This window comes from Symsagittifera roscoffensis, chromosome 2 (assembly GCF_963678635.1).
Source record: "Symsagittifera roscoffensis chromosome 2, txSymRosc1.1, whole genome shotgun sequence".
NCBI lineage: Eukaryota > Metazoa > Xenacoelomorpha > Acoela > Convolutidae > Symsagittifera > Symsagittifera roscoffensis.
The window spans coordinates 9,233,515-9,252,475 of record NC_087063.1 but is presented as its reverse complement, the minus strand read 5'-3'; positions in this window follow the sequence as shown (position 1 = coordinate 9,252,475).

Below are 18,961 nucleotides of genomic sequence, written 5' to 3'. Positions count from 1 at the left end.
TCTTCCAATTAAAACTAGATAAATCCTCAATATGCTCATGAGTCAGCAAACTCCACCGGATGCCAATCATGTCCTGATTTGTCCGAAGATCAAGTATCGATTCACCAGACACAACAGCTGCAATGAGGTTTTGAAAGACGCATTCAGATTAGCATCAATCCCGTATTCTCTAAAGCCAATAAGTTTGTTGTGGAAAGATGGAAGACTCCCCGACGGTACTACTCTGAAGCCCTGGAGCAATGATAAGCCCATTGATTGGGATTTCACGTGTGTTCACAGGCTTGCGCGTTCTTATCATCGTGTCGCTGCCTTTCCTAGTAACTGAGGCAGAAGCGCGGAAAAGAAGTCATTATGCAGATTTACGTGACACGGTTTAGTTCATACCGGTGGCTGTAGAAGTACTTGGAGGCATCGGACACTACAGCTATTTGTTCCTGAAATCGCTTGGAAGAAGAATCTTTGAAGAAACTGGCGAGAAACTTGCTTCTAAATTTTTACGACAAAGGTTAGCGCTCGCTGTTCAGAGAGGGAACGCTTCCTGCGTTCTAGAAGCCATCAACTCTCAGCTGACTAGCTACTGACTTCAATCTTTTTAAATGACATTTTACCTTTTTAAACTATCATGTATTGATTTAATTATTTCACTCATATACAGGTTACATAGTCCCAACAATAACTTACTGCTCGCAAGCTTAAGTTAAAATTGCAGCGTGTTCAAGTAATGACCACCAACTAGATACAAAACTCGACCTTGATTAAAAAAAGAGACAGCTGAAAATTAAACTATTACCTTTAAGACTATAAGTTGAAATGCACGATCTTCACATTATGATTTTTTTGATTTATTCCAAATAAGACATATCCATCAACGTTCAAATCCTTAATGATGAGAAACCCCGACAACATTGTTGGGGTAAAAACTTACTCAATAATAACAGGCTCACCAAAACCGATGGAAATTATTTCCATAGAACAAGAAGAATAAACATTGTCACCAAACACTACAAAAAGTACGGAACCCAGTTGACAAAAAATCGACAAGTTAACTTTTCTGGTATTATTTTCTCAGCAAGTTCAATTATGTAAACAGATATACATGGAAAATTGTCTGCAAGTGCATCAATGTAACAGCTTGAAAATTTTTGAAACCCACCAAAACTTGATGTCAAAAGATAAATAATGGGACTCACAGATCCTTGCGGAGAGTATCTTGCCAAACACCTCAACTACTTTAACCTAATTGTAATTTGAAAAACCAATCCATTTCTCTACAATCCATTCTACAATCTTTTCTTTTTCTTGTTTTGCCTCTTTTGTACCCTGTTTACTGAATGTCTTTGCCGAAGTACAGGCCGAAGTGGCTACCCAAGTGGATCAGGAAACTGGTAAAAGGAATCTCAAGGACTAAGTACTGCAGCCCAAAGAATGTTACAGAGCAGCAACTTTTATTATGATAAGTTCTCCTGCAAACAATGCACCCCCGAGAACTTTGCAAAAGGGTCCAACTCCGCCAACAGACCAACAAGCACACCCTACATCACAACTCAAGAAGAGACATCACCGGCATCACCCGACTCAAACATGTTGCCCAAAGCAACACAATTCAATCCAACGCCACCAGTAATCACTACAGTCCCCTTCGACCCCTGGAAACTTATCGACCAAGAACTTGAAATTAAAAAAAAAACGACATTTAAAAAAATGTCGTTAACTGGAAACCGCACTTCATAGTTCCAAACAAGAACAAGCCAGGTTTCCAATTCATAGAATTACTGAACCAGCAGCTGTCATTAGTACAAGAAACGCCAAATTCTATTGTCGCAATGAAAGCAGCAAGGGTTCTCCCACATCTGCTGCTCCCCAAAACTAAATCAGAAACAAACGCAATTCCAAAATTCTGAGCCGCCGCATATTTTTATGGAAGCAAGGCCTACTAGACGAATTTTTCACTGAAGCGAAAGCTTTCCAAATTAGACATCCAGAACAGAAGAAATGCAAAGTAAACGAGGAAGTTAAGCAATTCGATAAAATAATTCGGACTGGTTTTCTGTCGGCTTGATTACCGTAGTTCAATAGTTTAGCTTTATTCCAAGTTGCTGTAACCCCCATGCTTGAGACTAAAACGCACAAAATTTCGATTCCAATTGAGAATCGTTCTTTTTGCAAATAGAAAATTTAGGCTAATTTAGATTATAGTCTGTCTGTTTTTTTTTTCGTCTGCTTAGTTCCTCATAAAAGACTTTTTTGTAAATCTGCCTTCTTCATAGCACTCCAAAAGCTCTTTGTAAAGTTTTTAATAGTGCGGGCAGTTTTGTTCAGAACCTTTTGGGATTTTTTTTGCAATTTTAGGTTTTTGTTCCAATTTTTTTCTTTTTTTTCGGTTTGATTTTAATCATAGTCTTTCATATTTGTATCGCAAGTGGTGCGAAGCTCAGTTTCGCGTTTGTGTAAGGTTTAACACTTAGCAACAAAACGAACATAATGTGCTTAGTATATTTCGTTCTTTTATTGGCGTCTACCACTGTAGAAAAAAAAACTTTTTGAAATTTTTCTTATGTTGGTGAATCACAAACAACCGCGATTACAAAAGGCATTGTTTTGAATTAGACGCAAGTGGTGCGAAGCTCAGTTTCGCGTTTGTGTAAGGTTTAACACTTAGCAACAAAACGAACATAATGTGCTTAGTATATTTCGTTCTTTTATTGGCGTCTACCACTGTAGAAAAAAAAGCTTTTTGAAATTTTTCTTATGTTGGTGAATCACAAACAACCGCGATTACAAAAGGCATTGTTTTGAATTAGACAGAGTAGAAAATTAAAATACTTTAGTCAGAGGGGGCAATTCATCAACAATTAATTACCGGAAATTTAGCTGCTATACATTATTACGTAAGCAAACACTTGGGTTAAAAAAACGAAGGAAAATTTTTTTCCAAGCCGAGTGGTGACCACAAAACCAAGTCAGTGACTTAGAATAATCCAATCTTAAAACTCATTGGATAAGATTGTTGAACTTTTTGATTCAACCAAATTATTGTAGGCTTTTATCTTCTGGGTTTATCTTTTTCTGGGTCTTTTCTGGTATACGGCTCAAAACTTCTTAATAAGCAATAGTAATAGACAGAAGAAAAGCGAAGTTTTTTCAACTAAAGCGCGCAATTCATCAACAATTAGTTTCGGAAATTTAGCTACTATACATTATTACGCAAGCAAACACATGGGTTAAAAAACCAAGGAAAGTTTTTTTCCAAGCCAAGTGGTGACCACGAAACCAAGTCAGTGACTCAGAATAATCCAATCTTAAAACTCATTGGATAAGATTGTTGAACTTTTTGATTCAATCAAATTATTTTAGGGCTTTATCTTTTGGGTTTATCTTTTTCTGGGTCTTTTCTGGTATACGGCTCAACACTTTTTAATAAGCAATAGTAATAGACAGAAGAAAAGCGAAGTTTTTTCAGCTAAAGCGCGCAATTCATCAACAATTAGTTACGGAAATTTAGCTACTATTTATTATTACGTAAGCAAACACTTGGGTTAAAAAACCGAAGGAAAATTTTTTCCAATCCGAGTGGTGGCCACGAAACCAAGTCAGTGACTTAGAATAATCCAATCTTAAAACCCATTGGATAGGATTGTTGAACTTTTTGATTCAATCAAATTATTGTAGGCTTTTATCTTCTGGGTTTATCTTTTTCTGGGTCTTTTCTGGTATACGGCTCAAAACTTTTTAATAAGCAATAGTAATAGGCAGAAGAGAAGCAAAGTTTTTTCAGCTAAAGCGCGCAATTCATCAACAATTAGTTACGGAAATTCAGCTACTATACATTATTACGCAAGCAAACACTTGGGTTACAAAAACCGAAGGAAAGTTTTTTTTTCTAAGACGAGTGGTGACCACGAAATCAAGTCAGTAACTAGGAATAATCCAATCGCAAAACTCATTAAATAGGATTGTTCAACTTTTCGATATAAACAATTTTTTCAAAGATTTCAGTTTCTGGAGTTATCAATTTCTGGTTCTTTTCTATATACGGCTCAAAATTTTTTAAAAAGCAATAGTAATAGACAGTAGAGGAATGAAGTAATTTCAAATAAAGCGCGCAATTCATCAACAAATAGTTACGGAAATGTAGCTACTATACTTTTTAAAGCAAGCAAATACTTGTTTATAAAAAGCGTTCACCTTTTTCAAAGAAAATCAAACCTTTTTAAGAGTCGATGAGCATTGTTTAGAATCTTTTATAGGTGGTAATGATTTTTTTTATTTCAGAAAAAGTCTCAAAATTTGTTTTGACTCTCTCAATTTAAACAAAGTTTTGACTTTCATTTTTAACAAGGTTATTAAATTAAACAAAATTTCAAGCTTGATTTATAGGAATAAAAATTGATGAAGGTGCTGTGTGCGCGACTAGGACTCACAATGGGAGAAAGATCCCTCATCGCCGGATCATAGTTTATCACAAGTTTCATAACGCAACTGAATCAAAGAGTCCATTCCCAGTTTACAGAAGATCTGTTCTTCAACAGACAGAGTTTGGTAAAATTTTCTTTCAATTACCTTCTTAAAGTTTGAGGTTATTCTAGTATTACAATTACCATTTCTTAAAAACTTTTGCCAACGTTTCATAATTGCCAGCAGATCTTTTCTCAGCAGATATTTTTGACAAAGAAAACTTGATCTTAGATTTAGTCAACATAATTGCCTCATATTGTGTCATCTGTCGATCAAACATATACCATCATAAAAATATGAATTTCTTTCTGAAACTGATTTTGATTCAAAGATTTCGTTTTATGTGAGAAAAAATGTTGTACAAAAATTTCTCATGAAGAACAAACACTTCAAAACTTAAAAATGATTTGCTCAGCTCAAAACTTATACAATCCGCAAGCTCAATTTGTTGTTTGCAATTAATAATCCATATGAAAAAAGCCTTTATCGTTGGAAATTTCGTCGTATTTTAAACAGCCTTGAAAATCAATTCAATGAAGTAGATAACGACCAAGTTTTTTTGATTGGAGACATCAATTTGTCGAAAACTAATTGGAGTGATATGAGTTCCATTGATGCGAAAATGGTATACTGGAAATGTTAATAGAAAACTTATTTTCTAATATACCAGGAACCCAATTCGATGTCATCCTCAAAATTAACCCCATTCCAATCACTAACTGCAAAAAAAGATACGGATTTTGTTACAAGCTTCAGCATCAACAACAAACCCTGCTCTGATCATAAATCAATAAGCGCAAGTTTTATTCCAAGACAAAATCCCATCATAGTTCCAGCCTTAACGAATTATGCTTTCAAGAAAGCAAAGTGAGAAGTGATAATGATGTCTTTTATATTCACCTTTCGAACTCTACTGCTATAGCAACGTTGATTACCTAGTCAAACAGTGGTTTAAATAATTAAAAAGCATTATCGATTAAAAAAATTCTCGAAGATACCAAACATTGATCCTCACTTCACCCTTGGATTTCAAAGCAAGCTTCCTTTCTGAATGAAAAAACAGCATTATAAACGCGTCAATGGAGTCACCAAAATATATGAATATCGATCAAATAAAACAATTGAAAAAATAGTTAAGAGCCCTAATCATCTTAGATTTTTTTATTTTGAAGCTGACGTTTTTAAGTCGAACCGCTTTAGCGATTTACAAAAACATCTTTTTATCAACACGAGAAAATACAGCGGTAGAAACGCCATCAATAAATACCACTAGTCAGGAAACTTGACAAAAAACTGCAGAATCAAAAAAAAATAAAGCTTTTTTCAATTCTTTCTTTCAAAGTATGTTTTCCGAACAAAAAAACCAACAAACAACAAAAATCAAACCGGAGCCAAAGAGCAATTAACAGTTAACAAATTACGGAAAGATAAATTGAAATGATATTTGAAAAGTTACTGCTGAACAAATCAATAGAACCCAGCAATATTGGGAATATTATTTTCAAAAATTGATCTACCAAAGGCCTTCTTCTCTTATTCAAAATAGTAATAAATGAAAGTGAGCACCCAAGTTTCTGGAAAGTAAGTCAAGTATCACCTATATCTAAGGAAGGAAACAAACCGATATAAGTTGTTGTCGATCAATAAGACTGCTTTGCTACGTATCCAAAGTTTTCGAAAAACTTTTATTTGATCAATTGTACGAACACTGTCGCCATAAACTGCATTACAAAATTGGTTTTCGAAAACAGCAATCAGCGGTGGTCCAACTCTTACTCTTTTTAGATTTACTATACAAAAAGTTTGACAAAAAAAACGTGGAAAACTCTCGCTTCTATATTTAGATTTTTTTTTGAGTAGCAGGAAATACATTCAAACTCCTGGCTTCTTATCTTGATAACAGAAAACATTTTGTTAACATTGAAAACGACTCATTCGATTTGATAGAAATGAGTAGCAGTGCACCCCGGGGCACATAACTCATAAATAATGGTTTTTTGCATGATTTCAAACCGGTTGCTCTGAATGAAGTCGACTTAGTCAACAGAGCTTGAGAACTCGATAAAGGATAATTTGAAAATTCTTTATTAACAATTGCAAGTAATTGCAAGTTATTCAATCTTAGTGGAAACTGATCAGCTCAATTGAGTATGACTGACTGTTATCAGGAAATGTGCAAAAGGACTTGAGCCTCCTTATAATTCCATATCTAACAAGGAATGAATACTGCGGAAGACGTGCACAAAAGGCAAATAGAGCCTTTCTTCCAATTAAAACTTTATAAATCCTCAATGTGCTCATGAATCAGCAAACTCCAACGGATGCCAATCATGTCCTGATTTGTCCGAAGATCAAGTATCGATTCATCAGACACAACAGCTGCAATGATGTTTTGAAACCGCTTTCAGATTAGCATCAATCCCGTCTTTTCTAAAGCCAATAAGTTTGTTGCGGAAAGATGGAAGACTCCCCGACGGTACTACTCTGAAGCCCTGGAGCAAATGTAAGCCCATTGATTGGGATTTCACTTGTATTCACAGGCTTGCGCGTTCTTACCATCGTGTCGCTGCCTTTCCTAGTAACTGAGGCAGAAGCGCGGAAAAGAAGTCAATATGCAGATTTAAGTGACACGGTTTAGTTAATACCGGTGGCTGTAGAAGTACTTGGAGGCATCGGACACTACAGCAATTTGTTCCTGAAATCGCTTGGAAGAAGAAGCTTTGCAGAAACTGACGAGAAACTTGCTTTTAAAATTTTACGACAAAGAATAGCGCTCGCTGTTCAGAGAGGGAAAGCTTCCTGCGTTCTAGAAGCCATCAACTTTCAGCTGACTAGCTACTGACTTCAATCTTTTAAAATGACGTTTTGCCTTTTTAAACTATCATGTATGGATTTAATTATTTCACTTTTATACAGGATAATACAGAATAATACACATTGTCACCAAACACTACGAAAAGTACGGAACCCAACTTGTTAAAAAATTGACAAGTCAACTTTACTGGTATTATTTTCTCAGCAAATTCAATTATCTAAACAGATCTACATGGAGAATTGTCTGCAGGTGCATCCATTGTAACAGTTTGAAAAATTTTGAAACCCACCGAAACTTGATGTCAAAAGATAAATAATGGGACTCACAGAAAAACGCACTAAATTTTTTCATGTGATCTGATACGCTCATAATGGTACGCTTGTAAAAGAAGGCTCGGGACGGCATTTTAGAGACAAGCTAGTCAAGCCGCGTTACTCCCCCTCTACCCGGACATCCCCGCCTGAACCTCCACCCGTGAAAAACCAGGTTTTAATTGCTTTCATTTCTTTTTTGTTTTTTGTTTTTAAAATCCATTTCTCTACAATCCATTCTACAATCTTTTCTTTTTCTTGTTTTGCCTCTTTTGCACCCTGTTTAGTGAATGTCTTAGCCAAAATATAGGCCGAAATGGCTACCCAAGTGGAGCAGGAAACTGGTAATAGGAATCTCAAGGACTAAGTACTGCAGTCCAAAAAATGTCGCAGCCACGGTTCACTCGTACAGAGGTTCAAAGCTAGCCGACCTTGCCGCTACTGTCTCGCGCTACCCCTCGCAGAAACTGAACTGTGTTACTATAGTTGCCGGTTTTAAGGATAACTCATCTACGGTTTCAGAATTTGCTAATGATTGGAGATTTTATATAAACTTGACAATTCATAAGTTCAACCCAAATATGCTTTTAATCCGCAAAACCATCCTCTCTGCAAATAATAAATTCATAAACAGAAAACTTGGTGGTGCTCTAAATAATTCTTTGTTTCATCTGATAAAAACATTTTACCACTCAAGAGTTCAAATTGTTTCCACCAATCTATTCGTTAATTTCAGTGCTACTATGTTTTGTAAAAATGGTATTAATTTTTCTTTCTATGGTAATAAAATTTTCAATTTTTTGCGCGCTCAGCTAACTTGTATTTTTTCACCCTAATTTTACCCTTCTCGCTGCCAAATTATGGCCGATCAAACGCATTGCCATATTTGCAAACGCCACCTCCATAACAGAGACATATCGTGTCATTTGCAATGCATACATCCATGTCTCATGTACCTGGCTACAGAGCAGCAAATTTTATTACGATAATTTCTCCTGCAAACAATGACTCCCGAGAATTTTGCATAAGGGTCCAACTCCGCCAACAGACTAACAAGCACACCCCCCAACACGACTCAAGAAGAGACATCACCGGCAACACCCGACTCAAACATACTGCCCAAAGCAACACAATTCAATCCAACGCCACCAGCAATCACTACAGTCCCCTTCGACCCCTGGAAACTCATCGACAAGAACTTGAAAATTAAAAAAATGACATATAAAAAAATGTCGTTAACTAGAAACCGCACTTCATAGTTCTACACAAGGACAAGACCGGTTTCCAATTCATAGAATTACTGAACCAGCAGCTGTTGTCATTAGCAGAAGAAACGCCAAATTCTAACGTCGCAAGGAAAACAGCAAGGATTCTCCCACATCTGCTGCTCCCCAAAACTAAATCAAAAAGAAATGCAATTCCAAAATTCTGAGCCGCCGCATATTTTTATGGAAGCAAGGCCTACTAGACGAATTTTTCACTGAAGCCAAAGCTCTCCAAATTAGACATCCAGAACAGAAGAAATGCCAAGTAAGCAAGGAAGTTGAACAGTTCGATAAAATAATGAGTACAGGCAAAATATCTGCCGCCATTAGCTGCCTTTCAGACGAGAAAACAACCCCAAGACAAAACAGCGAACACTAACTATTTAACGGAAGTAAGTGAAGACACAATGGCATAACACCCCTCTCTATTCGAACAAATAAACGCCAAGACAGTTCAAAAACCAACTCTGAAAATGCTCAGAATTCAGGGTCCATCAGGTCTAGATGCCTGCGAATGGAGAAGGATATTAACTGATTTTAACCAGACATCTATTGAATTGAACTTCGCAAAACAATTGCAAGCAATCTTAAGCAATAGCAAGTAAAGTTCTCCGCCATGAAAACCAAACGGCGTACAACTCGGGTCGCCTGGTACCTCTGGGCAAAAATTCAGGGGTACGGCTCATTGTTATAGGCGAAGTTTTGAGACAATTAATTGGCAAATCAATCACCCAATCTATCAAATCAGACCTTAAAAATATCAGAAAAGTTTCCAACTCTGCTTAGGCCAGAATTGTGTAATCGAATATGCTATCCACAGCTTGAGGAACGAGTTTGAAAAACCGGAAACGGACGCCATACTACTTATTGATGCAGAAAATTCCTTCAACTAATTGAGAATTTGCTCTAAAAAATTGTCCGGCACTACATCATGCGCTGGTCAACTCATATGAACATCCCTCAGTTTTATATCGAAGGCACAAAGCAAGGTGATCCCCTCGCAATGGCTATGTACGGAATTGGGATAATCCCACTAATTGAGCTCCTGCAAAAACCAAATTTCACCCAAAAAAGGTACTCAGATGAAGGAAGCGCTGCATGTGATCTTAAGAATCTCCGGGCGATACTGGACAACCTGGAAAGGATTTCGGATACAATTTTAAGCTTTCCAAGTGTCAACTCATAGTAAAGGAAAACCGTCGGGAAAGTGCCATAAAAGTATTCGAAGGCACAAATATTACAATGGTAGACGGTTTTGGAGTCCTTGGATCGGTTATAGGAACACCATCAGCATGCAATAAATACATGGAAAAATAAATTGAAAAAATAGCTACCCTTAATGAGAAGCTTTCCAAAATAGTTAAAACATCACCACAAAATGCATACTCCTGCTAAACAAAGGGAGTTCAAAATCAATTAAGCTTTCTAACCAGAACAACTCCGTCAGCATTTAAAAATGTGGATTAAATTGAGAAAAACGTAAGACAGCAGCTACTTCCTAGTATTCCTGGAAACAACCATAAAACCGATGAAAATCGCAGCGATTTTGCACTACCATTGAGAATGGGAGGATTAAACCTCCTCAGCAACACGGATTTTTACATAAATAATGAGTGATCACAAGCCATTTGTGATCCATTAGAAAACAGTGATCCAGAAATAGTTGAAACAAAACAAACTCTGATTGATAGAAACATCAAAACTGAGAGACAGATTATCACACTCTCGAAAAAAGCTAAAAATTAGTGATGTTTTCTAAATCAGAAATCTAGCGTCACTGAAAGGAGCATCGAGTGGCTCAGCGTGCCACCCTTAAAAAGTACAATTTTTCCCTCAACAAGTCAGGGTTTAAAGATGGGTTACATCTGAGATATGGGTGGGAACCACCAAACACTCCACATATATGCCCATGTGTACAACCGTTCACACTGACTCAACCGCTACACTGTCCCAAAGGTGGATACACTCAACTAAGACACAAAAAAATTCGCGATATCTTTGCGACGCTCCTGGACCAAGTTTGCCATGATGTTGCAAAAGCGCCGAAACTTCAATCGTTGGAAGGCGAAAGCTTACACAACAAAACAACCACTACTGAAGATGACACTCGACTTGACATCAAGGCAATTGGACTCTGGGGAGGCCGATTCAGCCGAACTTTTTTCGATGTAAAATTTTCAACCCCCATGCTAAATCCTGCCCTAAAACTATATCTGATGTCTACAAATATCATGAGAGTGTTAAAAGATTGGAATACCAATAAATAATTTTGGATGTGGAACACAGCAGCTTTCTTCTCTATAACTTTTGCGTGTACCGGAGGAGCAGCACCAGGCTCTACAAAAACCGTCCAGAAACTAGCAGAGAAATAAAGCGAAGAACGAAACGAATCATATTTCAAGTTCAAATTCATTGCTTGGTCGATGTTTGTCAAATTGAGTGTAAAAAAAACAATGAAATGCAAAAGCAATCGTTTCTTCAATTTATCAGCAAACTAAGATTTGTGAAAATAAAAACAAGCGATTTTGTATTTTAATTACATTGGTTAAGTTTTGCTCATATCAGTTCAGTTCATTCTGATCATATAGGCGATTTTTTGTCTCTTTCGATCAGCTCGTACTGTATTCCTTTTCAATTCTTCATTTTGAAGTTACTGATTTCTGTTTTTCTCCAAAAATTGTCCAGTTGTTTTTTGAAATCAATCGTTGTTTTGGAGTTCATGACTTCACTGGCAGTGCATTCCAGTCTCTTGCTGCTCGAATGATTTGTAAAAAAATCTACTAAGAGGAAATTTAAAAAATTAATTCAAACGTTTTCGCAAATTTTGTGCATCATCAGGATTAAAAAACTTTACAATATTTACAAAACGATCAAAGAACTGAAAAATGAGAATTATGTCTAAAATTGCTTTAAAACTTTTTGACCAATCAAATTTAAACAACTGTAATTACATAATAAATTACGAAATTAATAAGAAATTTTCCTGTGAATTTCTGATTTTTCTTTTTTGCTTTTGTTCTTTCAACATTATAAATTTCTATTTGGGAATATTTTTGGATCTGACATGTCATTTTTTTTTCTTTTAGCCATGTTTAGTGTTACTATAGACTATACTTTTAGTGTTAATTCCTGGCTCCTGAAATCATCGCGTGTTTTGATCCTCCGCCTCTCCCTCCAAATATGCAAAGCTCTAGTGTGATTAGCTTATGAGTGTTGGTTGTTTGGTCTATAATCTCTGACTTCAGCTCAGCAGTACCGCCTACCTCCTTATTACACTCTAACAAGTGTTGCCCTACTGTGGAGTCCCCTTTCCGGTATTCATCGACCCTCGTGGCTAAATGACGGACTGTCTGGCCAACATAGGTGGAGTTACATCCACTACATGTAAGTTTATACACCACTTTAGATCTCAGTTTACGAGCAAAGGAAGTTTTGAGAGATGGCAAGCATGTTATCAATTTTCTTGTTGTAAAATTTTTTTGTGCCCCGGATATTTTCTGAACCTTTGCAGCGAACAGTTGAGATGGATTGCCTCGATATTGCATTGTGAAAAGGGGGTGAGAATATTAGAACTTTAGAATGGTGCCGGTATCTGAAATTTAGAATGGTGCCGGTATCAGTGGGTTTTTGGTACCACCCAGATGTGACCTTTTTTCCTGAGTCCACGTTGACATTTAAATCCAAAAAGGCCAAATTACCGTTACTATCAAGTTCTTCTATGGTGAACTGCAAGTTTGGATGCAACTTACTGGCAGCCTCGAGAACTACTAACCCAGGATCGCCCTTGACAGTTCTAAATATGTCGTCCACATATCTTAGAAAAACTTTAACACTATTCTCAGCCCGACCTGCTTCCTGTTGTTTTTTGCAAGCAAAGCAATACCATACTGTTTCAGCGATGTCTGCGTATTCGGATTCCGATATGTTACCACACCCTAAGTGGTACCAATTCAAACAAGCTTCGCATTCTGTCCCTTTAGTCCGATAGGTCACCTTTTTCTGACATCCAGCTGGACCTCGTTGTTACCCTCACTTAGCATAGTCAATTTTGGTACTTCTTTCTTTAATGCAGGTTCGTATTCTTTGAGCCACAAATTGGCCAGTATTACTGCAAGGGAGGCGCCCATTGCTAAACCGTCTTTTTGTACATACCACAAACTATTGTATTTAAAGTGTACCTTACTCACTGCCAAATTCATTAGTTTTTCATAGTCTTGCGAGAAGTTTCCGGAGGGTTGACTTGCTCATATAATCTTCTAAGGGCTAGTCCAACCGCTTCCTTGAGCAGGACATTAGTGTACAAACTCTTCATATCAAGGGAGATTATACTCTCATCAGAGTCCATTTCAGTTTTCTCCAAGATCTCCCTGGCCATTTGAGTATTCGTTTCTATGTTTGCCCCCCAATTTCATCAAAGTATTTTGCCAATGTTTTTTAGGTTGTCATATGAGCTACCAGGTAAAGAAAGGACGGGACGAAGTGGTGTACCTTGTTTGTGTACTTTTGCTAATCCATACAGCCTAGCCGGCTGTGCCCCCGTTGATCTCAACCTAGTATACAGCGCTTCGCTAACCTCTTCTTTCTTTTTCATGGCGAGTAATTCCTTGTTTATGTCTTTTTCAATTTTCATTATCTTGCTTTCCGTCAGATTCTTCCTCTCACTAAATTGTTCTGCCTGTAACAAATCTTTCAGTTTCTTCTCATATGTTTCCTTTTTCATTACACAAAAACCCACGCCCTTATCAAACGGCACTGCCAGAAAACCGTTGTCCTTCAGATACTTTCTGGCTTCTTCAACACCTTTGTCAGAGGAGGTCTGTTTCACCTTCTTAGCATATCTCTTTGCAGCAGCTTCAATCTCACGTAATTTTTCTCCGGGTAATCTATTTAGCTTCAATTCAAACAAAAAACTGTGAAAGTCCGCAAGGAAGTGATTTTCCTTAAATTTGTCTCGTACCAGATGTTTTGGTCCAAAACTTAAGACTTCCAGCTTCCAAAGCGGCAAAACCACTTCATCTAAAATTTTAACTGACCTTTCCTCCAAATTTTTCAATGATCTATCCTGTCTTTAAGAAAAATTTTCAAGATTTTGTTGTGTCGGCTTATCAGGTTGTTGACACTACACCTTGCTTGCAGGTTCAGATAGAATATAATTGAAGGCCACCATTTCTCATCTATAACCCTTCTCACTACCTCCCTTGCTTTTGCTAGGTTACTCGATGCCTTGGCCCCATCCGCATTTGCCTGACTTATCTCAGATCTCAAGAGTCTCAATAGGAAGCTGTTCATCGCTTGATCCGAAAAAACACCGTTATCAGGCACGCAAAACTGTAAAAAAATTTGGTATAAGGTCGTTATCGACATATTTTTTCAAAAACTTAATTCTCAGGAAACTGCTATTATTTTTATTAAAATGTTTTAGATAAACTAACACAAGTTTCCAAGTGAGTTTTCTTTTCAGGACCAATCGAAGGAGTGGCAGTGGCAGCAAAATTGCGGTCATCTCTTCTTTTCAGGCCACGAGCACTTAAACTCATGTGGTACTCAGCAAAAAAAAACAGCTCTTTTGGTCTGGGCCAGTATCTTTGAGAAAATGCCTGGCAGGTTGTCTCGATGATGGGACAGCACAACCCGTAGTGACTTCAGTTCCAATTCATTTGACTGATGCAGTTGGAGATACTCTCTGATGACCGCAGGATTCTGTCTCTTGCTTCTAGAGATAAGGTTACCGGTTGTCTTCATGACGATTATCTCTGTCTTCCGCAGATCCTCAAAAATATCGGGAGTGCCCGTTCTCCTGCAGTAGACAATGGCACTTATTTGTCTTCGCTTCGATTGTAGATACGCCAGTAGTTCATCAAGTGGGGAGGGCGTATAGTTGTTAGTGCGATGGGAGGATATGCTGTTGTTCAGCAAATCGTGCCGGAGGATAATCTGCTTACTGGCCAGAGGTTGCTGTTCCAATAATATTCGTAAATTCTTCCCCCTGTTCAGGGTATTGGGGTTTAAAGAAAAGCCGGAGACAGCGTAGACCTTCTGCTGCGTCTCTCTCCGTTCCTCTAGCTCAAGATCTTTCAGGCTGTGATAAGGGGAGCTGGCAGCTACTATCATCGCCATTTTAACTCAAACATTACTGACATTATGAACAAAAAGCGATAATAAAATTCTGTACAAATAGAGAAAAAAAATCTAGTTAATAACTGTTTTCCTTAAAGTAATACTACAGTCTGCTTATAGCTTATCGCTAAAAAGGGTTAAAATTTAACAAAAATGGTTAGAGGAAATTTAAAATGTTAATTCAAACTGTAACATTCGCCCGGAAGATACATATCGACGGACAACAAAACTAAGTCTTAAGACGACTGGCCAACGTCTAAACAGAGCTTTGCATGCTTTTCACCGTCTCTACCAAGCCAGTACTTTTCGGTGGTCTTTCCAACATCGGGTCGACAAAAACGTTACTGTTCTCCGGCTTCGACCAGAACGCTCAAATTAACTTAATTACATGCAAATAGTGAGCTCATGGCTGGGTCTCAGTATCCCCAGACCACGAGGTCACTCCTAAAAACAGGGCTACTGCTTATTATATTACTATTGTTTTTGTTCAGTAGATAAAAATCATCATCTCCATCGAAGATGGAGCAACCCTTTCCCCCAACTCCTAGCTTCTCATCCTTATCAAAATGAATCTAGATATTAATTAAATTCAAGTCAGGACATGACAGGAAGCTAAAAGTTTATGCAACAGGATAAAAGTTCTAGTTCCTTTACCCTTCCGGATTGACGAATCCACTGAATCAAGCTCCTTAAGTTCGATTTCACGATAACACGGAAGGCTGGTTTTCACCCTTCACCGTTGTTCGCAACGGCCTTGCAACTATTGTAGCAGCAAAATAGTTGCAACTCGGAACGTTCTCTGTAATTCGTTGTCGTTTTCTTTAATTTCGATTTTTGTTCTGTTCGCAATCACAGATAAAGTTGTTCTGTTTTTCTTAGTTCTTTTTGCTAAAATGGCCGTTTCTGACGTTTCTCAGAAATGTTACGTCATCTCTTCGAAAATTTAAAATTTTAAAATACGGGAATATCCTGACCTTCACCGTTCTGCTAATCATCCGAATAACGTCGTTAATCCTTCAAAATCATTAACTCGGAAGGTTCACTGCTAAAATTTCGAAGTCTGCAGAGATTGCATTTTGTCCATTCTGGTCGAATGTCACATACTCCCCGGACAGTCCGGTCAATGTCCTCATTGAATCACGCAATGTTCGTAAAATAGATACAGTGTCATCGAACAGAATTTACAAAATGCTCGAAATTACTTTTATCCACGTCACATCGACTCACTGCAGAATATAAATGGCATCATACTACATCACTATAGCCTTCAAATTCTTTCATTAATCTGCATATTGAGGATATGACTTAAGATAAAACATATTTTCTGACTTCCAATGTCAATGTCCCGATTAAAACTTTTTCTCTTAGATTTAAAAGGTGTTGGCTTGCAGGACAGTCCTGCCAACCAACAAGCTAAAATTATCCTACTATATTCCTTCCCTTCGGAAATCTTGCTTGTTATTGTCCTGAATACTAAAACTAAGAAACTTTGTGGTTAGAAAGAACAATGAAACAATCTCCCTCTTGGAGAGATTACTCAAGCCTTTCACGTCACCACAAAGTGATCAGTCTTCCTAAGTGATTAAAAACAATCATGCAGGCTGGAATATTTAAATATACTCTTCCCTTAAGCCTTTCTAAATAAATAATAAGTGAGTGTCTCTAAAGCCACTTCAACTAAAATCAAAATGCAAATTTATAAATGCAACAATTTCAAAACTCAACTTAATGTTTCAGTTCTCAATTACAACTTGGTTGCTTGGTTTCTCACTTGAGTTTTTCACACACATAAAACAATTCTGAGTTTTAACTTTTCTTCATCACTCCTTTGTTCTCTTCTTTTTTTCGTCGTTTAGAAGTTCTAAAACTTCTAAATTCTTCTAATTTTCTTTCTTGTTGCCTCTTGTTTTCTCGACCATTCATCAATGTTCCATTTCCTCCTCCTGTGATACTGACTCCGCACTCTCGGTTTCCGTGTCTTGTAGCACGTCGTTGGCTATCCTGACGCTGTTGGAAGCCGTCCTCCAACACTTCTGCTCTTCTACCCTCTGTTTACAGCAAGGTAGGGGATCCACGTTGGATTCTCTGTTTCTGCAGAAACTGTTGTGGAGACACAACGTCACGTTTCTCTCCAAATCTTCTTTCAGCATCTCTGCCTTCTCATTTCCACTACGCTCACTCGTCCTGGAAATTCTTTTCACGGCGGTGGTCACTGCATTCCGATGAGTCACGAGAGCTCGCTTGAAAGCTCCTGCCCCAATGTCCAGCTGATATTCACTGTACACCCTGCCGTGCTTCGACATATGCTTTTTCGCATACTCGTACAACCATGCAGTCATGTTGGCTCTGAACCATGGCATCAATCGTTTTCTCGCCCATATCTTCTTCACTTCCATCGGAATGTTTAGAACTTTGCACATTGTCTCAAAAAGATCTAAATCTTTTAGACAATCTAATTTCCGCAATTGTTCTCTCGTCGGCGCCTCCTGTCTATTATTTTCTCTCACATGAGCTTCCAGCCATCGCATCGCCATCATAACTCCCACTATGACTATTGTTACGGGCTGTGATGAATCTGGTAAACCCATGGAGAGCAGCTCTCCAGAGTCCCAGATCAACATCAGATTACTACGCTTGGGATACCACCAGGTCTGCAGCAAGCAGTGGCAAGAAAACTCGTCATGCGTCAACATGATGCTCCTCCAATTACGTTTTCCCGAAGCTTCCAGCAATGGTTCCACTTCCATCATCACTCGGTGGATTTCATCATTCTCATCTACTGCATTGTAATCTGTGACAGTTGATCCTCTCTGTTTCTGTTTTTCGAAGTCACTGAAGTTCCCGCTCACATATCCCATGAACTTCTTTCCTAGTATTGACTCCAACTCTTCTTTGGTTCTCTCTGGAATTGCTGAGAACATCTTACATAGTAACTCGTAAGACTTTTCAGACATTCTCGCCAATCTCCCACACTTCGGCACTGAGAAGGCTTGATCCAAGATCGTTCTTGTACTTTTCACGTCCACAGCCACGAAATGCACAGGATATCTGCTCTTGCACATTGGAGCCAACGTTGAACCCACCAAATATCGTGCTCCTGATGGTCTACAATAAGTTTCGCTGTGTCTGATGTTCATTTCTGTCTCAATTGCTTCCCTCCATTTCCCTATGTATTTCTGTTCAGTCTGCAGAACTCCTGGGAATACTTCTACGCTGATGGCTGTGACCATCTCATGTTTCTGTTCTAGATTCAATAGTGACTCTAAAGAACCAAACATGCTGTAGAATCCTAGTGCAGTCACTAGATTCACATCGGTTCCTCCATGGCAATCTGCTATCAGTTCCGTCTCCGTTCTTGCTTTCATCACCACATTTCCAAACAATACTGTCAATTGCTTGTGTTGTTTCTCCAGGGTTTCCACACAGTCCAGACCTCCACAAACATGACCCTCCAGTCCACAGACTTCCGCCAGACAGCTACCAGGTTTGACCCAGTCTTCTGGTCCCCAGCCAGGCAACTCCACTCTATCTTCTCCGTTGCTCTTAGAGGCTGTTATCATCACATTATATATGATGTTGAGGTCACGCAGGTTACAATCTGCATTCAGTTCCCTCTGCACGTCTTGTGTCGCCCGTAATATTGAGTCAGCGTTGGGACTAGGACACCATGATTGCCTCATCAATTCCCACACTGCCATCAAGCTCGTTCTCAGTAATTCATCTGAGAATCCCAACCCAAACTCCACTCTTTTGTCGGATTTTGGTACTAAGGTGCAGTCACCTCTTCTTCCAAGACCAGTCCCAATTTGGCCTGTGTATTGTTAACGCTCTTAATCGTTACAATTCTGGACGTCCAGAATCTTAGCAACACCGCCTGCTCATAATCGAAGAAACAATCGCGTATGTCTTCACTCAGGAAAGGATTGTACGCGATCCCTATAATCCCGGATACGTAGCCATACGATTTCTTCTTGATCGGTCCACAGTATTCGCTGGAT